General features: G+C 39.0%; 20 non-coding genes across 20 annotated transcripts; all 20 read left to right on the top strand.

The window, feature by feature from the left end:
- Positions 1 to 73: 73 nt before the first annotated feature.
- trnay-gua (transfer RNA tyrosine (anticodon GUA)) lies at positions 74 to 162 on the top strand. Its single transcript is given in 2 exon segments — positions 74 to 110; positions 127 to 162. It is a non-coding gene; the product is annotated as a tRNA-Tyr (tRNA).
- Positions 163 to 720: 558 nt separating this feature from the next.
- trnay-gua (transfer RNA tyrosine (anticodon GUA)) lies at positions 721 to 809 on the top strand. Its single transcript is given in 2 exon segments — positions 721 to 757; positions 774 to 809. It is a non-coding gene; the product is annotated as a tRNA-Tyr (tRNA).
- A 558-nt stretch (positions 810 to 1367) lies between these two features.
- Positions 1368 to 1456, top strand: trnay-gua (transfer RNA tyrosine (anticodon GUA)). Its single transcript is given in 2 exon segments — positions 1368 to 1404; positions 1421 to 1456. It is a non-coding gene; the product is annotated as a tRNA-Tyr (tRNA).
- Positions 1457 to 2661: 1205 nt separating this feature from the next.
- trnay-gua (transfer RNA tyrosine (anticodon GUA)) lies at positions 2662 to 2750 on the top strand. The gene is given in 2 exon segments: positions 2662 to 2698; positions 2715 to 2750. It is a non-coding gene; the product is annotated as a tRNA-Tyr (tRNA).
- A 1194-nt stretch (positions 2751 to 3944) lies between these two features.
- On the top strand, positions 3945 to 4033 carry trnay-gua (transfer RNA tyrosine (anticodon GUA)). Its single transcript is given in 2 exon segments — positions 3945 to 3981; positions 3998 to 4033. It is a non-coding gene; the product is annotated as a tRNA-Tyr (tRNA).
- Positions 4034 to 5227: 1194 nt separating this feature from the next.
- Positions 5228 to 5316, top strand: trnay-gua (transfer RNA tyrosine (anticodon GUA)). Its single transcript is given in 2 exon segments — positions 5228 to 5264; positions 5281 to 5316. It is a non-coding gene; the product is annotated as a tRNA-Tyr (tRNA).
- A 558-nt stretch (positions 5317 to 5874) lies between these two features.
- Positions 5875 to 5963, top strand: trnay-gua (transfer RNA tyrosine (anticodon GUA)). The gene is given in 2 exon segments: positions 5875 to 5911; positions 5928 to 5963. It is a non-coding gene; the product is annotated as a tRNA-Tyr (tRNA).
- A 1194-nt stretch (positions 5964 to 7157) lies between these two features.
- Positions 7158 to 7246, top strand: trnay-gua (transfer RNA tyrosine (anticodon GUA)). Its single transcript is given in 2 exon segments — positions 7158 to 7194; positions 7211 to 7246. It is a non-coding gene; the product is annotated as a tRNA-Tyr (tRNA).
- Positions 7247 to 8440: 1194 nt separating this feature from the next.
- On the top strand, positions 8441 to 8529 carry trnay-gua (transfer RNA tyrosine (anticodon GUA)). The gene is given in 2 exon segments: positions 8441 to 8477; positions 8494 to 8529. It is a non-coding gene; the product is annotated as a tRNA-Tyr (tRNA).
- A 558-nt stretch (positions 8530 to 9087) lies between these two features.
- trnay-gua (transfer RNA tyrosine (anticodon GUA)) lies at positions 9088 to 9176 on the top strand. The gene is given in 2 exon segments: positions 9088 to 9124; positions 9141 to 9176. It is a non-coding gene; the product is annotated as a tRNA-Tyr (tRNA).
- A 1205-nt stretch (positions 9177 to 10381) lies between these two features.
- Positions 10382 to 10470, top strand: trnay-gua (transfer RNA tyrosine (anticodon GUA)). The gene is given in 2 exon segments: positions 10382 to 10418; positions 10435 to 10470. It is a non-coding gene; the product is annotated as a tRNA-Tyr (tRNA).
- A 1194-nt stretch (positions 10471 to 11664) lies between these two features.
- On the top strand, positions 11665 to 11753 carry trnay-gua (transfer RNA tyrosine (anticodon GUA)). Its single transcript is given in 2 exon segments — positions 11665 to 11701; positions 11718 to 11753. It is a non-coding gene; the product is annotated as a tRNA-Tyr (tRNA).
- Positions 11754 to 12947: 1194 nt separating this feature from the next.
- On the top strand, positions 12948 to 13036 carry trnay-gua (transfer RNA tyrosine (anticodon GUA)). Its single transcript is given in 2 exon segments — positions 12948 to 12984; positions 13001 to 13036. It is a non-coding gene; the product is annotated as a tRNA-Tyr (tRNA).
- A 558-nt stretch (positions 13037 to 13594) lies between these two features.
- On the top strand, positions 13595 to 13682 carry trnay-gua (transfer RNA tyrosine (anticodon GUA)). The gene is given in 2 exon segments: positions 13595 to 13631; positions 13648 to 13682. It is a non-coding gene; the product is annotated as a tRNA-Tyr (tRNA).
- Positions 13683 to 14240: 558 nt separating this feature from the next.
- On the top strand, positions 14241 to 14329 carry trnay-gua (transfer RNA tyrosine (anticodon GUA)). Its single transcript is given in 2 exon segments — positions 14241 to 14277; positions 14294 to 14329. It is a non-coding gene; the product is annotated as a tRNA-Tyr (tRNA).
- A 558-nt stretch (positions 14330 to 14887) lies between these two features.
- On the top strand, positions 14888 to 14976 carry trnay-gua (transfer RNA tyrosine (anticodon GUA)). The gene is given in 2 exon segments: positions 14888 to 14924; positions 14941 to 14976. It is a non-coding gene; the product is annotated as a tRNA-Tyr (tRNA).
- Positions 14977 to 16170: 1194 nt separating this feature from the next.
- trnay-gua (transfer RNA tyrosine (anticodon GUA)) lies at positions 16171 to 16259 on the top strand. Its single transcript is given in 2 exon segments — positions 16171 to 16207; positions 16224 to 16259. It is a non-coding gene; the product is annotated as a tRNA-Tyr (tRNA).
- Positions 16260 to 16817: 558 nt separating this feature from the next.
- trnay-gua (transfer RNA tyrosine (anticodon GUA)) lies at positions 16818 to 16906 on the top strand. Its single transcript is given in 2 exon segments — positions 16818 to 16854; positions 16871 to 16906. It is a non-coding gene; the product is annotated as a tRNA-Tyr (tRNA).
- A 2147-nt stretch (positions 16907 to 19053) lies between these two features.
- On the top strand, positions 19054 to 19142 carry trnay-gua (transfer RNA tyrosine (anticodon GUA)). Its single transcript is given in 2 exon segments — positions 19054 to 19090; positions 19107 to 19142. It is a non-coding gene; the product is annotated as a tRNA-Tyr (tRNA).
- Positions 19143 to 19700: 558 nt separating this feature from the next.
- On the top strand, positions 19701 to 19789 carry trnay-gua (transfer RNA tyrosine (anticodon GUA)). The gene is given in 2 exon segments: positions 19701 to 19737; positions 19754 to 19789. It is a non-coding gene; the product is annotated as a tRNA-Tyr (tRNA).
- The last annotated feature ends 1060 nt before the right edge of the window (positions 19790 to 20849 follow it).

Genomic DNA, 20849 nt, shown 5'->3' on the forward strand with positions numbered 1-20849 from the left:
CATCTGGCAGAAAAGATTTATCTCAATGCTACAGTTCAAACATGTACCTTTTGCTCCAAATTTTCATCATGTCCCTTCGATAGCTCAGTTGGTAGAGCGGAGGACTGTAGAATGCTAAATGCTGAAATCCTTAGGTCGCTGGTTCAAATCCGGCTCGAAGGAGCACACTTTTTCTGCCTCATCAATGCGTCCACAAAAATATTTTTGCCGTTTGTTCGCACATCCCCCTATAGAGAATAAAATGTGCATTTCCAGTTTCCTTAAAGAATAGTCTAGGTGTACGAATCTAATCATACAGAAGAATTAAAAACACTTCAAGTTTATCCACAATTCTCCACATTCGATAGCTCAGTTGGTAGAGCAAAGGACCGTAGAACACTAAATGCTGAAATCCGGCTTGAGGAGGACCCTTTTCCTACCTCATAAATGCGCCTAAAAGATATACATTTGCCTGTTGTTCGCACATTCCCCTATAGAGAATAAAACGTGCATTTCCACTTTCCTAATTAAGAAAGAATCCAAGTTAACTCACAAAATACTAAAGAAGAATTCAGAACACCTAGTTCCCTGAAGTCATTTTTCCAAAAATTGTTTACAGACAGATTATTTCCCATCATTCCCATGGCTGAATGGTCAACGTTGATCAACATCTGGCAGAAAAGATTTATCTCAATGCTACAGTTCAAACATGTACCTTTTGCTCCAAATTTTCATCATGTCCCTTCGATAGCTCAGTTGGTAGAGCGGAGGACTGTAGAATGCTAAATGCTGAAATCCTTAGGTCGCTGGTTCAAATCCGGCTCGAAAGAGCACCCTTTTTCTGCCTCATCAATGCGCCCACAAAAATATTTTTGCCGTTTGTTCGCACATCCCCCTATAGAGAATAAAATGTGCATTTCCAGTTTCCTTAAAGAATAGTCTAGGTGTACGAATCTAATCATACAGAAGAATTAAAAACACTTCAAGTTTATCCACAATTCTCCACATTCGATAGCTCAGTTGGTAGAGCAAAGGACCGTAGAACACTAAATGCTGAAATTCGGCTTGAGGAGGACCCTTTTCCTACCTCATAAACGCGCCTAAAAGATATACATTTGCCTGTTGTTCGCACATTCCCCTATAGAGAATAAAACGTGCATTTCCACTTTCCTAATTAAGAAAGAATCCAAGTTAACTCACAAAATACTAAAGAAGAATTCAGAACACCTAGTTCCCTGAAGTCATTTTTCCAAAAATTGTTTACAGACAGATTATTTCCCATCATTCCAATGGCTGAATGGTCAACGTTGATCAACATCTGGCAGAAAAGATTTAACTCAATGCTACAGTTCAAACATGTACCTTTTGCTCCAAATTTCCATCATGTCCCTTCGATAGCTCAGTTGGTAGAGCGGAGGACTGTAGAACGCTAAATGCTGAAATCCTTAGGTCGCTGGTTCAAATCCGGTTCGAAGGAGCACCCTTTTTCTGCCTCATCAATGCGCCCACAAAAATATTTTTGCTGTTTGTGCGCACATCCCCCTATAGAGAATAAAATGTGCATTTCCAGTTTCCTTAAAGAATAGTCTAGGTGTACGAATCCAATCATACAGAAGAATTAAAAACACTTCAAGTTTATCCACAATTCTCCACATTCGATAGCTCAGTTGGTAGAGCAAAGGACCGTAGAACACTAAATGCTGAAATCCGGCTTGAGGAGGACCCTTTTCCTACCTCATAAATGCGCCTAAAAGATATACATTTGCCTGTTGTTCGCACATTCCCCTATAGAGAATAAAACGTGCATTTCCACTTTCCTAATTAAGAAAGAATCAAAGTTAACTCACAAAATACTAAAGAAGAATTCAGAACACCTAGTTCCCTGAAGTCATTTTTCCAAAAATTGTTTACAGACAGATTATTTCCCATCATTCCAATGGCTGAATGGTCAACGTTGATCAACATCTGGCAGAAAAGATTTAACTCAATGCTACAGTTCAAACATGTACCTTTTGCTCCAAATTTTCATCATGTCCATTCGAAAGCTCTGTTGGTAGAGCGGAGGACTGTAGAGTGCTCAATGCTGAAATCCTTAGGTCGCTGGTTCAATTCCGGCTCGAAGGAGCATCATTTTTCTGCCTCATCAATGCGCCCACAAAAATATTTTTGCCGTTTGTTCGCACATCCCCCTATAGAGAATAAAATTTGCATTTCCAGTTTCCTTAAAGAATAGTCTAGGTGTACGAATCTAATCATACAGAAGAATTAAAAACACTTCAAGTTTATCCACAATTCTCCACATTCGATAGCTCAGTTGGTAGAGCAAAGAACCGTAGAACACTAAATGCTGAAATCCGGCTTGAGGAGGACCCTTTTCCTACCTCATAAATGAGCCTAAAAGATAAACATTTGCCTGTTGTTCGCACATTCTCCTATAGAGAATAAAACGTGCATTTCCACCTTCCTAATTAAGAAAGAATCCAAGTTAACTCACAAAATACTAAAGAAGAATTCAGAACACCTAGTTCCCTGAAGTCATTTTTCCAAAAATTGTTTACAGACAGATTATTTCCCATCATTCCCATGGCTGAATGGTCAACGTTGATCAACATCTGGCAGAAAAGATTTATCTCAATGCTACAGTTCAAACATGTACCTTTTGCTCCAAATTTTCATCATGTCCCTTCGATAGCTCAGTTGGTAGAGCGGAGGACTGTAGAATGCTAAATGCTGAAATCCTTAGGTCGCTGGTTCAAATCCGGCTCGAAGGAGCACACTTTTTCTGCCTCATCAATGCGTCCACAAAAATATTTTTGCCGTTTGTTCGCACATCCCCCTATAGAGAATAAAATGTGCATTTCCAGTTTCCTTAAAGAATAGTCTAGGTGTACGAATCTAATCATACAGAAGAATTAAAAACACTTCAAGTTTATCCACAATTCTCCACATTCGATAGCTCAGTTGGTAGAGCAAAGAACCGTAGAACACTAAATGCTGAAATCCGGCTTGAGGAGGACCCTTTTCCTACCTCATAAATGAGCCTAAAAGATATACATTTGCCTGTTGTTCGCACATTCTCCTATAGAGAATAAAACGTGCATTTCCACTTTCCTAATTAAGAAAGAATCCAAGTTAACTCACAAAATACTAAAGAAGAATTCAGAACACCTAGTTCCCTGAAGTCATTTTTCCAAAAATTGTTTACAGACAGATTATTTCCCATCATTCCCATGGCTGAATGGTCAACGTTGATCAACATCTGGTAGAAAAGATTTAACTCAATGCTACAGTTCAAACATGTACCTTTTGCTCCAAATTTTCATCATGTCCCTTCGATAGCTCAGTTGGTAGAGCGGAGGACTGTAGAATGCTAAATGCTGAAATCCTTAGGTCGCCGGCTCGAAGGAGCACCCTTTTTGTGCCTCATCAATGCGCCCACAAAAATATTTTTGCCGTTTGTTCGCACATCCCCCTATAGAGAATAAAATGTGCATTTCCAGTTTCCTTAAAGAATAGTCTAGGTGTACGAATCTAATCATACAGAAGAATTAAAAACACTTCAAGTTTATCCACAATTCTCCACATTCGATAGCTCAGTTGGTAGAGCAAAGGACCGTAGAACACTAAATGCTGAAATCCAGCTTGAGGAGGACCTTTTTCCTACCTCATAAATGCGCCTAAAAGATATACATTTGCCTGTTGTTCGCACATTCCCCTATAGAGAATAAAACGTGCATTTCCACTTTCCTAATTAAGAAAGAATCCAAGTTAACTCACAAAATACTAAAGAAGAATTCAGAACACCTAGTTCCCTGAAGTCATTTTTCCAAAAATTGTTTACAGACAGATTATTTCCCATCATTCCCATGGCTGAATGGTCAACGTTGATCAACATCTGGCAGAAAAGATTTAACTCAATGCTACAGTTCAAACATGTACCTTTTGCTCCAAATTTTCATCATGTCCCTTCGATAGCTCAGTTGGTAGAGCGGAGGACTGTAGAATGCTAAATGCTGAAATCCTTAGGTCGCTGGTTCAAATCCGGCTCGAAGGAGCACACTTTTTCTGCCTCATCAATGCGTCCACAAAAATATTTTTGCCGTTTGTTCGCACATCCCCCTATAGAGAATAAAATGTGCATTTCCAGTTTCCTTAAAGAATAGTCTAGGTGTACGAATCTAATCATACAGAAGAATTAAAAACACTTCAAGTTTATCCACAATTCTCCACATTCGATAGCTCAGTTGGTAGAGCAAAGAACCGTAGAACACTAAATGCTGAAATCCGGCTTGAGGAGGACCCTTTTCCTACCTCATAAATGAGCCTAAAAGATATACATTTGCCTGTTGTTCGCACATTCTCCTATAGAGAATAAAACGTGCATTTCCACTTTCCTAATTAAGAAAGAATCCAAGTTAACTCACAAAATACTAAAGAAGAATTCAGAACACCTAGTTCCCTGAAGTCATTTTTCCAAAAATTGTTTACAGACAGATTATTTCCCATCATTCCCATGGCTGAATGGTCAACGTTGATCAACATCTGGTAGAAAAGATTTAACTCAATGCTACAGTTCAAACATGTACCTTTTGCTCCAAATTTTCATCATGTCCCTTCGATAGCTCAGTTGGTAGAGCGGAGGACTGTAGAATGCTAAATGCTGAAATCCTTAGGTCGCCGGCTCGAAGGAGCACCCTTTTTGTGCCTCATCAATGCGCCCACAAAAATATTTTTGCCGTTTGTTCGCACATCCCCCTATAGAGAATAAAATGTGCATTTCCAGTTTCCTTAAAGAATAGTCTAGGTGTACGAATCTAATCATACAGAAGAATTAAAAACACTTCAAGTTTATCCACAATTCTCCACATTCGATAGCTCAGTTGGTAGAGCAAAGGACCGTAGAACACTAAATGCTGAAATCCGGCTTGAGGAGGACCCTTTTCCTACCTCATAAATGCGCCTAAAAGATATACATTTGCCTGTTGTTCGCACATTCCCCTATAGAGAATAAAACGTGCATTTCCACTTTCCTAATTAAGAAAGAATCCAAGTTAACTCACAAAATACTAAAGAAGAATTCAGAACACCTAGTTCCCTGAAGTCATTTTTCCAAAAATTGTTTACAGACAGATTATTTCCCATCATTCCCATGGCTGAATGGTCAACGTTGATCAACATCTGGCAGAAAAGATTTATCTCAATGCTACAGTTCAAACATGTACCTTTTGCTCCAAATTTTCATCATGTCCCTTCGATAGCTCAGTTGGTAGAGCGGAGGACTGTAGAATGCTAAATGCTGAAATCCTTAGGTCGCTGGTTCAAATCCGGCTCGAAAGAGCACCCTTTTTCTGCCTCATCAATGCGCCCACAAAAATATTTTTGCCGTTTGTTCGCACATCCCCCTATAGAGAATAAAATGTGCATTTCCAGTTTCCTTAAAGAATAGTCTAGGTGTACGAATCTAATCATACAGAAGAATTAAAAACACTTCAAGTTTATCCACAATTCTCCACATTCGATAGCTCAGTTGGTAGAGCAAAGGACCGTAGAACACTAAATGCTGAAATCCGGCTTGAGGAGGACCCTTTTCCTACCTCATAAACGCGCCTAAAAGATATACATTTGCCTGTTGTTCGCACATTCCCCTATAGAGAATAAAACGTGCATTTCCACTTTCCTAATTAAGAAAGAATCCAAGTTAACTCACAAAATACTAAAGAAGAATTCAGAACACCTAGTTCCCTGAAGTCATTTTTCCAAAAATTGTTTACAGACAGATTATTTCCCATCATTCCAATGGCTGAATGGTCAACGTTGATCAACATCTGGCAGAAAAGATTTAACTCAATGCTACAGTTCAAACATGTACCTTTTGCTCCAAATTTCCATCATGTCCCTTCGATAGCTCAGTTGGTAGAGCGGAGGACTGTAGAACGCTAAATGCTGAAATCCTTAGGTCGCTGGTTCAAATCTGGTTCGAAGGAGCACCCTTTTTCTGCCTCATCAATGCGCCCACAAAAATATTTTTGCTGTTTGTGCGCACATCCCCCTATAGAGAATAAAATGTGCATTTCCAGTTTCCTTAAAGAATAGTCTAGGTGTACGAATCTAATCATACAGAAGAATTAAAAACACTTCAAGTTTATCCACAATTCTCCACATTCGATAGCTCAGTTGGTAGAGCAAAGAACCGTAGAACACTAAATGCTGAAATCCGGCTTGAGGAGGACCCTTTTCCTACCTCATAAATGAGCCTAAAAGATATACATTTGCCTGTTGTTCGCACATTCTCCTATAGAGAATAAAACGTGCATTTCCACTTTCCTAATTAAGAAAGAATCCAAGTTAACTCACAAAATACTAAAGAAGAATTCAGAACACCTAGTTCCCTGAAGTCATTTTTCCAAAAATTGTTTACAGACAGATTATTTCCCATCATTCCCATGGCTGAATGGTCAACGTTGATCAACATCTGGTAGAAAAGATTTAACTCAATGCTACAGTTCAAACATGTACCTTTTGCTCCAAATTTTCATCATGTCCCTTCGATAGCTCAGTTGGTAGAGCGGAGGACTGTAGAATGCTAAATGCTGAAATCCTTAGGTCGCCGGCTCGAAGGAGCACCCTTTTTGTGCCTCATCAATGCGCCCACAAAAATATTTTTGCCGTTTGTTCGCACATCCCCCTATAGAGAATAAAATGTGCATTTCCAGTTTCCTTAAAGAATAGTCTAGGTGTACGAATCTAATCATACAGAAGAATTAAAAACACTTCAAGTTTATCCACAATTCTCCACATTCGATAGCTCAGTTGGTAGAGCAAAGGACCGTAGAACACTAAATGCTGAAATCCAGCTTGAGGAGGACCTTTTTCCTACCTCATAAATGCGCCTAAAAGATATACATTTGCCTGTTGTTCGCACATTCCCCTATAGAGAATAAAACGTGCATTTCCACTTTCCTAATTAAGAAAGAATCCAAGTTAACTCACAAAATACTAAAGAAGAATTCAGAACACCTAGTTCCCTGAAGTCATTTTTCCAAAAATTGTTTACAGACAGATTATTTCCCATCATTCCCATGGCTGAATGGTCAACGTTGATCAACATCTGGCAGAAAAGATTTAACTCAATGCTACAGTTCAAACATGTACCTTTTGCTCCAAATTTTCATCATGTCCCTTCGATAGCTCAGTTGGTAGAGCGGAGGACTGTAGAATGCTAAATGCTGAAATCCTTAGGTCGCTGGTTCAAATCCGGCTCGAAGGAGCACACTTTTTCTGCCTCATCAATGCGTCCACAAAAATATTTTTGCCGTTTGTTCGCACATCCCCCTATAGAGAATAAAATGTGCATTTCCAGTTTCCTTAAAGAATAGTCTAGGTGTACGAATCTAATCATACAGAAGAATTAAAAACACTTCAAGTTTATCCACAATTCTCCACATTCGATAGCTCAGTTGGTAGAGCAAAGAACCGTAGAACACTAAATGCTGAAATCCGGCTTGAGGAGGACCCTTTTCCTACCTCATAAATGAGCCTAAAAGATATACATTTGCCTGTTGTTCGCACATTCTCCTATAGAGAATAAAACGTGCATTTCCACTTTCCTAATTAAGAAAGAATCCAAGTTAACTCACAAAATACTAAAGAAGAATTCAGAACACCTAGTTCCCTGAAGTCATTTTTCCAAAAATTGTTTACAGACAGATTATTTCCCATCATTCCCATGGCTGAATGGTCAACGTTGATCAACATCTGGTAGAAAAGATTTAACTCAATGCTACAGTTCAAACATGTACCTTTTGCTCCAAATTTTCATCATGTCCCTTCGATAGCTCAGTTGGTAGAGCGGAGGACTGTAGAATGCTAAATGCTGAAATCCTTAGGTCGCCGGCTCGAAGGAGCACCCTTTTTGTGCCTCATCAATGCGCCCACAAAAATATTTTTGCCGTTTGTTCGCACATCCCCCTATAGAGAATAAAATGTGCATTTCCAGTTTCCTTAAAGAATAGTCTAGGTGTACGAATCTAATCATACAGAAGAATTAAAAACACTTCAAGTTTATCCACAATTCTCCACATTCGATAGCTCAGTTGGTAGAGCAAAGGACCGTAGAACACTAAATGCTGAAATCCGGCTTGAGGAGGACCCTTTTCCTACCTCATAAATGCGCCTAAAAGATATACATTTGCCTGTTGTTCGCACATTCCCCTATAGAGAATAAAACGTGCATTTCCACTTTCCTAATTAAGAAAGAATCCAAGTTAACTCACAAAATACTAAAGAAGAATTCAGAACACCTAGTTCCCTGAAGTCATTTTTCCAAAAATTGTTTACAGACAGATTATTTCCCATCATTCCCATGGCTGAATGGTCAACGTTGATCAACATCTGGCAGAAAAGATTTATCTCAATGCTACAGTTCAAACATGTACCTTTTGCTCCAAATTTTCATCATGTCCCTTCGATAGCTCAGTTGGTAGAGCGGAGGACTGTAGAATGCTAAATGCTGAAATCCTTAGGTCGCTGGTTCAAATCCGGCTCGAAAGAGCACCCTTTTTCTGCCTCATCAATGCGCCCACAAAAATATTTTTGCCGTTTGTTCGCACATCCCCCTATAGAGAATAAAATGTGCATTTCCAGTTTCCTTAAAGAATAGTCTAGGTGTACGAATCTAATCATACAGAAGAATTAAAAACACTTCAAGTTTATCCACAATTCTCCACATTCGATAGCTCAGTTGGTAGAGCAAAGGACCGTAGAACACTAAATGCTGAAATTCGGCTTGAGGAGGACCCTTTTCCTACCTCATAAACGCGCCTAAAAGATATACATTTGCCTGTTGTTCGCACATTCCCCTATAGAGAATAAAACGTGCATTTCCACTTTCCTAATTAAGAAAGAATCCAAGTTAACTCACAAAATACTAAAGAAGAATTCAGAACACCTAGTTCCCTGAAGTCATTTTTCCAAAAATTGTTTACAGACAGATTATTTCCCATCATTCCAATGGCTGAATGGTCAACGTTGATCAACATCTGGCAGAAAAGATTTAACTCAATGCTACAGTTCAAACATGTACCTTTTGCTCCAAATTTCCATCATGTCCCTTCGATAGCTCAGTTGGTAGAGCGGAGGACTGTAGAACGCTAAATGCTGAAATCCTTAGGTCGCTGGTTCAAATCCGGTTCGAAGGAGCACCCTTTTTCTGCCTCATCAATGCGCCCACAAAAATATTTTTGCTGTTTGTGCGCACATCCCCCTATAGAGAATAAAATGTGCATTTCCAGTTTCCTTAAAGAATAGTCTAGGTGTACGAATCCAATCATACAGAAGAATTAAAAACACTTCAAGTTTATCCACAATTCTCCACATTCGATAGCTCAGTTGGTAGAGCAAAGGACCGTAGAACACTAAATGCTGAAATCCGGCTTGAGGAGGACCCTTTTCCTACCTCATAAATGCGCCTAAAAGATATACATTTGCCTGTTGTTCGCACATTCCCCTATAGAGAATAAAACGTGCATTTCCACTTTCCTAATTAAGAAAGAATCAAAGTTAACTCACAAAATACTAAAGAAGAATTCAGAACACCTAGTTCCCTGAAGTCATTTTTCCAAAAATTGTTTACAGACAGATTATTTCCCATCATTCCAATGGCTGAATGGTCAACGTTGATCAACATCTGGCAGAAAAGATTTAACTCAATGCTACAGTTCAAACATGTACCTTTTGCTCCAAATTTTCATCATGTCCATTCGAAAGCTCTGTTGGTAGAGCGGAGGACTGTAGAGTGCTCAATGCTGAAATCCTTAGGTCGCTGGTTCAATTCCGGCTCGAAGGAGCATCATTTTTCTGCCTCATCAATGCGCCCACAAAAATATTTTTGCCGTTTGTTCGCACATCCCCCTATAGAGAATAAAATTTGCATTTCCAGTTTCCTTAAAGAATAGTCTAGGTGTACGAATCTAATCATACAGAAGAATTAAAAACACTTCAAGTTTATCCACAATTCTCCACATTCGATAGCTCAGTTGGTAGAGCAAAGAACCGTAGAACACTAAATGCTGAAATCCGGCTTGAGGAGGACCCTTTTCCTACCTCATAAATGAGCCTAAAAGATAAACATTTGCCTGTTGTTCGCACATTCTCCTATAGAGAATAAAACGTGCATTTCCACCTTCCTAATTAAGAAAGAATCCAAGTTAACTCACAAAATACTAAAGAAGAATTCAGAACACCTAGTTCCCTGAAGTCATTTTTCCAAAAATTGTTTACAGACAGATTATTTCCCATCATTCCCATGGCTGAATGGTCAACGTTGATCAACATCTGGCAGAAAAGATTTATCTCAATGCTACAGTTCAAACATGTACCTTTTGCTCCAAATTTTCATCATGTCCCTTCGATAGCTCAGTTGGTAGAGCGGAGGACTGTAGAATGCTAAATGCTGAAATCCTTAGGTCGCTGGTTCAAATCCGGCTCGAAGGAGCACACTTTTTCTGCCTCATCAATGCGTCCACAAAAATATTTTTGCCGTTTGTTCGCACATCCCCCTATAGAGAATAAAATGTGCATTTCCAGTTTCCTTAAAGAATAGTCTAGGTGTACGAATCTAATCATACAGAAGAATTAAAAACACTTCAAGTTTATCCACAATTCTCCACATTCGATAGCTCAGTTGGTAGAGCAAAGAACCGTAGAACACTAAATGCTGAAATCCGGCTTGAGGAGGACCCTTTTCCTACCTCATAAATGAGCCTAAAAGATATACATTTGCCTGTTGTTCGCACATTCTCCTATAGAGAATAAAACGTGCATTTCCACTTTCCTAATTAAGAAAGAATCCAAGTTAACTCACAAAATACTAAAGAAGAATTCAGAACACCTAGTTCCCTGAAGTCATTTTTCCAAAAATTGTTTACAGACAGATTATTTCCCATCATTCCCATGGCTGAATGGTCAACGTTGATCAACATCTGGTAGAAAAGATTTAACTCAATGCTACAGTTCAAACATGTACCTTTTGCTCCAAATTTTCATCATGTCCCTTCGATAGCTCAGTTGGTAGAGCGGAGGACTGTAGAATGCTAAATGCTGAAATCCTTAGGTCGCCGGCTCGAAGGAGCACCCTTTTTGTGCCTCATCAATGCGCCCACAAAAATATTTTTGCCGTTTGTTCGCACATCCCCCTATAGAGAATAAAATGTGCATTTCCAGTTTCCTTAAAGAATAGTCTAGGTGTACGAATCTAATCATACAGAAGAATTAAAAACACTTCAAGTTTATCCACAATTCTCCACATTCGATAGCTCAGTTGGTAGAGCAAAGGACCGTAGAACACTAAATGCTGAAATCCAGCTTGAGGAGGACCTTTTTCCTACCTCATAAATGCGCCTAAAAGATATACATTTGCCTGTTGTTCGCACATTCCCCTATAGAGAATAAAACGTGCATTTCCACTTTCCTAATTAAGAAAGAATCCAAGTTAACTCACAAAATACTAAAGAAGAATTCAGAACACCTAGTTCCCTGAAGTCATTTTTCCAAAAATTGTTTACAGACAGATTATTTCCCATCATTCCCATGGCTGAATGGTCAACGTTGATCAACATCTGGCAGAAAAGATTTAACTCAATGCTACAGTTCAAACATGTACCTTTTGCTCCAAATTTTCATCATGTCCCTTCGATAGCTCAGTTGGTAGAGCGGAGGACTGTAGAATGCTAAATGCTGAAATCCTTAGGTCGCTGGTTCAAATCCGGCTCGAAGGAGCACACTTTTTCTGCCTCATCAATGCGTCCACAAAAATATTTTTGCCGTTTGTTCGCACATCCCCCTATAGAGAATAAAATGTGCATTTCCAGTTTCCTTAAAGAATAGTCTAGGTGTACGAATCTAATCATACAGAAGAATTAAAAACACTTCAAGTTTATCCACAATTCTCCACATTCGATAGCTCAGTTGGTAGAGCAAAGAACCGTAGAACACTAAATGCTGAAATCCGGCTTGAGGAGGACCCTTTTCCTACCTCATAAATGAGCCTAAAAGATATACATTTGCCTGTTGTTCGCACATTCTCCTATAGAGAATAAAACGTGCATTTCCACTTTCCTAATTAAGAAAGAATCCAAGTTAACTCACAAAATACTAAAGAAGAATTCAGAACACCTAGTTCCCTGAAGTCATTTTTCCAAAAATTGTTTACAGACAGATTATTTCCCATCATTCCCATGGCTGAATGGTCAACGTTGATCAACATCTGGTAGAAAAGATTTAACTCAATGCTACAGTTCAAACATGTACCTTTTGCTCCAAATTTTCATCATGTCCCTTCGATAGCTCAGTTGGTAGAGCGGAGGACTGTAGAATGCTAAATGCTGAAATCCTTAGGTCGCCGGCTCGAAGGAGCACCCTTTTTGTGCCTCATCAATGCGCCCACAAAAATATTTTTGCCGTTTGTTCGCACATCCCCCTATAGAGAATAAAATGTGCATTTCCAGTTTCCTTAAAGAATAGTCTAGGTGTACGAATCTAATCATACAGAAGAATTAAAAACACTTCAAGTTTATCCACAATTCTCCACATTCGATAGCTCAGTTGGTAGAGCAAAGGACCGTAGAACACTAAATGCTGAAATCCAGCTTGAGGAGGACCTTTTTCCTACCTCATAAATGCGCCTAAAAGATATACATTTGCCTGTTGTTCGCACATTCCCCTATAGAGAATAAAACGTGCATTTCCACTTTCCTAATTAAGAAAGAATCCAAGTTAACTCACAAAATACTAAAGAAGAATTCAGAACACCTAGTTCCCTGAAGTCATTTTTCCAAAAATTGTTTACAGACAGATTATTTCCCATCATTCCCATGGCTGAATGGTCAACGTTGATCAACATCTGGCAGAAAAGATTTAACTCAATGCTACAGTTCAAACATGTACCTTTTGCTCCAAATTTTCATCATGTCCCTTCGATAGCTCAGTTGGTAGAGCGGAGGACTGTAGAATGCTAAATGCTGAAATCCTTAGGTCGCTGGTTCAAATCCGGCTCGAAGGAGCACCCTTTTTCTGCCTCATCAATGCGCCCACAAAAATATTTTTGCCGTTTGTTCGCACATCCCCCTATAGAGAATAAAATGTGCATTTCCAGTTTCCTTAAAGAATAGTCTAGGTGTACGAATCTAATCATACAGAAGAATTAAAAACACTTCAAGTTTATCCACAATTCTCCACATTCGATAGCTCAGTTGGTAGAGCAAAGGACCGTAGAACACTAAATGCTGAAATCCGGCTTGAGGAGGACCCTTTTCCTACCTCATAAATGCGCCTAAAAGATATACATTTGCCTGTTGTTCGCACATTCCCCTATAGAGAATAAAACGTGCATTTCCACTTTCCTAATTAAGAAAGAATCCAAGTTAACTCACAAAATACTAAAGAAGAATTCAGAACACCTAGTTCCCTGAAGTCATTTTTCCAAAAATTGTTTACAGACAGATTATTTCCCATCATTCCCATGGCTGAATGGTCAACGTTGATCAACATCTGGTAGAAAAGATTTAACTCAATGCTACAGTTCAAACATGTACCTTTTGCTCCAAATTTTCATCATGTCCCTTCGATAGCTCAGTTGGTAGAGCGGAGGACTGTAGAATGCTAAATGCTGAAATCCTTAGGTCGCTGGTTCAAATCGGCTCGAAGGAGCACCCTTTTTCTGCCTCATCAATGCGCCCACAAAAATATTTTTGCCGTTTGTTCGCACATCCCCCTATAGAGAATAAAATGTGCATTTCCAGTTTCCTTAAAGAATAGTCTAGGTGTACGAATCTAATCATACAGAAGAATTAAAAACACTTCAAGTTTATCCACAATTCTCCACATTCGATAGCTCAGTTGGTAGAGCAAAGGACCGTAGAACACTTAATGCTGAAATCCGGCTTGAGGAGGACCCTTTTCCTACCTCATAAATGCGCCTAAAAGATATACATTTGCCTGTTGTTCGCACATTCCCCTATAGAGAATAAAACGTGCATTTCCACTTTCCTAATTAAGAAAGAATCCAAGTTAACTCACAAAATACTAAAGAAGAATTCAGAACACCTAGTTCCCTGAAGTCATTTTTCCAAAAATTGTTTACAGACAGATTATTTCCCATCATTCCCATGGCTGAATGGTCAACGTTGATCAACATCTGGTAGAAAAGATTTAACTCAATGCTACAGTTCAAACATGTACCTTTTGCTCCAAATTTTCATCATGTCCCTTCGATAGCTCAGTTGGTAGAGCGGAGGACTGTAGAATGCTAAATGCTGAAATCCTTAGGTCGCTGGTTCAAATCCGGCTCGAAGGAGCACCCTTTTTCTGCCTCATCAATGCGCCCACAAAAATATTTTTGCCGTTTGTTCGCACATCCCCCTATAGAGAATAAAATGTGCATTTCCAGTTTCCTTAAAGAATAGTCTAGGTGTACGAATCTAATCATACAGAAGAATTAAAAACACTTCAAGTTTATCCACAATTCTCCACATTCGATAGCTCAGTTGGTAGAGCAAAGGACCGTAGAACACTTAATGCTGAAATCCGGCTTGAGGAGGACCCTTTTCCTACCTCATAAATGCGCCTAAAAGATATACATTTGCCTGTTGTTCGCACATTCCCCTATAGAGAATAAAACGTGCATTTCCACTTTCCTAATTAAGAAAGAATCCAAGTTAACTCACAAAATACTAAAGAAGAATTCAGAACACCTAGTTCCCTGAAGTCATTTTTCCAAAAATTGTTTACAGACAGATTATTTCCCATCATTCCCATGGCTGAATGGTCAACGTTGATCAACATCTGGCAGAAAAGATTTAACTCAATGCTACAGTTCAAACATGTACCTTTTGCTCCAAATTTTCATCATGTCCCTTCGATAGCTCAGTTGGTAGAGCGGAGGACTGTAGAATGCTAAATGCTGAAATCCTTAGGTCGCTGGTTCAAATCCGGCTCGAAGGAGCACCCTTTTTCTGCCTCATCAATGCGCCCACAAAAATATTTTTGCCGTTTGTTCGCACATCCCCCTATAGAGAATAAAATGTGCATTTCCAGTTTCCTTAAAGAATAGTCTAGGTGTACGAATCTAATCATACAGAAGAATTAAAAACACTTCAAGTTTATCCACAATTCTCCACATTCGATAGCTCAGTTGGTAGAGCAAAGAACCGTAGAACACTAAATGCTGAAATCCGGCTTGAGGAGGACCCTTTTCCTACCTCATAAATGAGCCTAAAAGATATACATTTGCCTGTTGTTCGCACATTCTCCTATAGAGAATAAAACGTGCATTTCCACTTTCCTAATTAAGAAAGAATCCAAGTTAACTCACAAAATACTAAAGAAGAATTCAGAACACCTAGTTCCCTGAAGTCATTTTTCCAAAAATTGTTTACAGACAGATTATTTCCCATCATTCCCATGGCTGAATGGTCAACGTTGATCAACATCTGGTAGAAAAGATTTAACTCAATGCTACAGTTCAAACATGTACCTTTTGCTCCAAATTTTCATCATGTCCCTTCGATAGCTCAGTTGGTAGAGCGGAGGACTGTAGAATGCTAAATGCTGAAATCCTTAGGTCGCCGGCTCGAAGGAGCACCCTTTTTGTGCCTCATCAATGCGCCCACAAAAATATTTTTGCCGTTTGTTCGCACATCCCCCTATAGAGAATAAAATGTGCATTTCCAGTTTCCTTAAAGAATAGTCTAGGTGTACGAATCTAATCATACAGAAGAATTAAAAACACTTCAAGTTTATCCACAATTCTCCACATTCGATAGCTCAGTTGGTAGAGCAAAGGACCGTAGAACACTAAATGCTGAAATCCGGCTTGAGGAGGACCCTTTTCCTACCTCATAAATGCGCCTAAAAGATATACATTTGCCTGTTGTTCGCACATTCCCCTATAGAGAATAAAACGTGCATTTCCACTTTCCTAATTAAGAAAGAATCCAAGTTAACTCACAAAATACTAAAGAAGAATTCAGAACACCTAGTTCCCTGAAGTCATTTTTCCAAAAATTGTTTACAGACAGATTATTTCCCATCATTCCCATGGCTGAATGGTCAACGTTGATCAACATCTGGCAGAAAAGATTTAACTCAATGCTACAGTTCAAACATGTACCTTTTGCTCCAAATTTTCATCATGTCCCTTCGATAGCTCAGTTGGTAGAGCGGAGGACTGTAGAATGCTAAATGCTGAAATCCTTAGGTCGCTGGTTCAAATCCGGCTCGAAAGAGCACCCTTTTTCTGCCTCATCAATGCGCCCACAAAAATATTTTTGCCGTTTGTTCGCACATCCCCCTATAGAGAATAAAATGTGCATTTCCAGTTTCCTTAAAGAATAGTCTAGGTGTACGAATCTAATCATACAGAAGAATTAAAAACACTTCAAGTTTATCCACAATTCTCCACATTCGATAGCTCAGTTGGTAGAGCAAAGGACCGTAGAACACTAAATGCTGAAATCCGGCTTGAGGAGGACCCTTTTCCTACCTCATAAACGCGCCTAAAAGATATACATTTGCCTGTTGTTCGCACATTCCCCTATAGAGAATAAAACGTGCATTTCCACTTTCCTAATTAAGAAAGAATCCAAGTTAACTCACAAAATACTAAAGAAGAATTCAGAACACCTAGTTCCCTGAAGTCATTTTTCCAAAAATTGTTTACAGACAGATTATTTCCCATCATTCCAATGGCTGAATGGTCAACGTTGATCAACATCTGGCAGAAAAGATTTAACTCAATGCTACAGTTCAAACATGTACCTTTTGCTCCAAATTTTCATCATGTCCCTTCGATAGCTCAGTTGGTAGAGCGGAGGACTGTAGAATACTAAATGCTGAAATCCTTAGGTCGCTGGTTCAAATCCGGCTTGAAGGAGCACCCTTTTTCTGCCTCATCAATGCGCCCACAAAAATATTTTTGCTGTTTGTGCGCACATCCCCCTATAGAGAATAAAATGTGCATTTCCAGTTTCCTTAAAGAATAGTCTAGGTGTACGAATCTAATCATACAGAATAATTAAAAACACCAAGTTTATCCACAATTCTCCACATTCGATAGCTCAGTTGGTAGAGCAAAGGACCGTAGAACACTAAATGCTGAAATCCGGCTTGAGGAGGACCCTTTTCCTACCTCATAAATGCGCCTAAAAGATATACATTTGCCTGTTGTTCGCACATTCCCCTATAGAGAATAAAACGTGCATTTCCACTTTCCTAATTAACCTGTCTAGGATCAGCGTGGCGCTAGCGGCACACCCCCCCCCCCCCCCCACTGAAAAACCAGTGCCGCGAAATTCAAAAAAAATATTTTTTTAAAATATTTAACTTTCACACATTAAAGTCCAATACAGCTAATGAAAGACACAGATCTTGTGAATCCAGTCAACATTTCCGATTTTTAAAATGTTTTACAGGGAAGACACAATATGTAAAGATGTACATCTATTACCTAAAAACACATTAGCATAATCCACCATCTTTTATTTGTCCACCAACACCAGTAGCCATCACCAATTCGGCTAAACTAAGATATTTATAGCCCCTAACCAACAAAAAAACTCATTAGATGACAGTCTGATAACATATTTATGGTATGGGATAGGTTTTGTTAGAAAAAAGTGCATATTTCAGGTAGATGGCATAGTTTACAATTGCACCCACCATCACAAATGGACTAGAATAATTACAATGAGCAACGTGTTTACCTAACTACTAATCATCAAACATTTCGTAAAAATACACAGCATACACGAATCGAAAGACACAGATCCTGTGAATACAGACAATATTTCAGATTTTCTAAGTGTCTTACAGCGAAAACACAATAAATCGTTATATTAGCATAGCACATAGCACATAGCAGCCCAGCATTGATTCTAGCCAAAGTGGGCGATAACGTCAACATCGCCAAAAATATATTAATTTTTTCACTAACCTTCTCAGAATTCTTCAGATGACACTCCTGTAACATCATATTACACAATCCATATAGAGTTTGATCGAAAATGTTTATATTTAGCCACCAAAATCATGGTTAGACAATGTGAAATGTAGCTCAGCTGGTCAGAAAATGTCCTTGCGCCACTTAGACAGTGATCTACTCTTATACATAAATACTCATAAACGTGACTAAAAAATATAGGGTGGACAGGGATTGATAGACAATTTAATTCTTAATACAATTGCGTTATTACATTTTTTTATTTATCCTTACTTTTCAATACAGTTTGCGCCAAGCGAAGCTACGTCAAAAAACATGGCGTCCTAAGCCACTAAAATGTTTCGACAGAAACACGATTTATCATAATAAAAATGTCCTACCTTGAGCTGTTCTTCCATCAGTATCTTGGGCAAAGGATCCTTTCTTGGGAGAAATCGTCTTTTGGTGGAAAGCTGTCCTCTTGCCATGTGGAAATGTCAACTGCGTTCGGGATGAACTGAAAAGCGTGCCCAACTTTTCACATCGTTGCAAAAATAAATGTCCCAAAATCGCACTAAACGGATATAAATTGCTATAAAACGCCTTAAATTAACTACCTTATGATGTTTTTAACTCCTAAAACGAGTGAAAAGATGACCGGAGAAATATAACAGGCTAAACTAACGCTTGGAACAGGTGCGCGCCGGTGTCCTCTAGGCTCATGACGCAGCTCCCAAAGAATGACTAGCTTCAGGGTTTTTTCATTTGTAGGGCCTGTGAACGAGCAATCGACCCCGTTGGAATCGTCATCACGTAAAGGCATCCAGGGGAAGACGTAAGAAGTGTCATTCCCCTATAGAGAATAAAACTTGCATTTCCACTTTCCTAATTAAGAAAGAATCCAAGTTAACTCACAAAATACTAAAGAAGAATTCAGAACACCTAGTTCCCTGAAGTCATTTTTCCAAAAATTGTTTACAGACAGATTATTTCCCATCATTCCCATGGCTGAATGGTCAACGTTGATCAACATCTGGTAGAAAAGTTTTAACTCAATGCTACAGTTCAAACATGTACCTTTTGCTCCAAATTTTCATCATGTCCCTTCGATAGCTCAGTTGGTAGAGCGGAGGACTGTAGAATGCTAAATGCTGAAATCCTTAGGTCGCTGGTTCAAATCCGGCTCGAAAGAGCATCCTTTTTCTGCCTCATCAATGCGCCCACAAAAATATTTTTGCCGTTTGTTCGCACATCCCCCTATAGAGAATAAAATGTGCATTTCCAGTTTCCTTAAAGAATAGTCTAGGTGTACGAATCTAATCATACAGAAGAATTAAAAATACTTCAAGTTTATCCACAATTCTCCACATTCGATAGCTCAGTTGGTAGAGCAAAGGACCGTAGAACACTAAATGCTGAAATCCGGCTTGAGGAGGACCCTTTTCCTACCTCATAAACGCGCCTAAAAGATATACATTTGCCTGTTGTTCGCACATTCCCCTATAGAGAATAAAACGTGCATTTCCACTTTCCTAATTAAGAAAGAATCCAAGTTAACTCACAAAATACTAAAGAAGAATTCAGAACACCTAGTTCCCTGAAGTCATTTTTCCAAAAATTGTTTACAGACAGATTATTTCCCATCATTCCAATGGCTGAATGGTCAACGTTGATCAACATCTGGCAGAAAAGATTTAACTCAATGCTACAGTTCAAACATGTACCTTTTGCTCCAAATTTCCGTCATGTCCCTTCGATAGCTCAGTTGGTAGAGCGGAGGACTGTAGAACGCTAAATGCTGAAATCCTTAGGTCGCTGGTTCAAATCCGGTTCGAAGGTGCACCCTTTTTCTGCCTCATCAATGCGCCCACAAAAATATTTTTGCTGTTTGTGCGCACATCCCCCTATAGAGAATAAAATGTGCATTTCCAGTTTCCTTAAAGAATAGTCTAGGTGTACGAATCCAATCATACAGAAGAATTAAAAACACTTCAAGTTTATCCACAATTCTCCACATTCGATAGCTCAGTTGGTAGAGCAAAGGACCGTAGAACACTAAATGCTGAAATCCGGCTTGAGGAGGACCCTTTTCCTACCTCATAAATGCGCCTAAAAGATATACATTTGCCTGTTGTTCGCACATTCCCCTATAGAGAATAAAACGTGCATTTCCACTTTCCTAATTAAGAAAGAATCCAAGTTAACTCACAAAATACTAAAGAAGAATTCAGAACACCTAGTTCCCTGAAGTCATTTTTCCAAAAATTGTTTACAGACAGATTATTTCCCATCATTCCAATGGCTGAATGGTCAACGTTGATCAACATCTGGCAGAAAAGTTTTAACTCAATGCTACAGTTCAAACATGTACCTTTTGCTCCAAATTTTCATCATGTCCATTCGAAAGCTCTGTTGGTAGAGCGGAGGACTGTAGAGTGCTCAATGCTGAAATCCTTAGGTCGCTGGTTCAATTCCGGCTCGAAGGAGCATCCTTTTTCTGCCTCATCAATGCGCCCACAAAAATATTTTTGCCGTTTGTTCGCACATCCCCCTATAGAGAATAAAATTTGCATTTCCAGTTTCCTTAAAGAATAGTCTAGGTGTACGAATCTAATCATACAGAAGAATTAAAAACACTTCAAGTTTATCCACAATTCTCCACATTCGATAGCTCAGTTGGTAGAGCAAAGAACCGTAGAACACTAAATGCTGAAATCCGGCTTGAGGAGGACCCTTTTCCTACCTCATAAATGAGCCTAAAAGATAAACATTTGCCTGTTGTTCGCACATTCTCCTATAGAGAATAAAACGTGCATTTCCACCTTCCTAATTAAGAAAGAATCCAAGTTAACTCACAAAATACTAAAGAAGAATTCAGAACACCTAGTTCCCTGAAGTC

The sequence above is a fragment of the Salvelinus fontinalis genome, unplaced genomic scaffold (assembly GCF_029448725.1).
Source record: "Salvelinus fontinalis isolate EN_2023a unplaced genomic scaffold, ASM2944872v1 scaffold_1376, whole genome shotgun sequence".
Taxonomy (NCBI): domain Eukaryota; kingdom Metazoa; phylum Chordata; class Actinopteri; order Salmoniformes; family Salmonidae; genus Salvelinus; species Salvelinus fontinalis.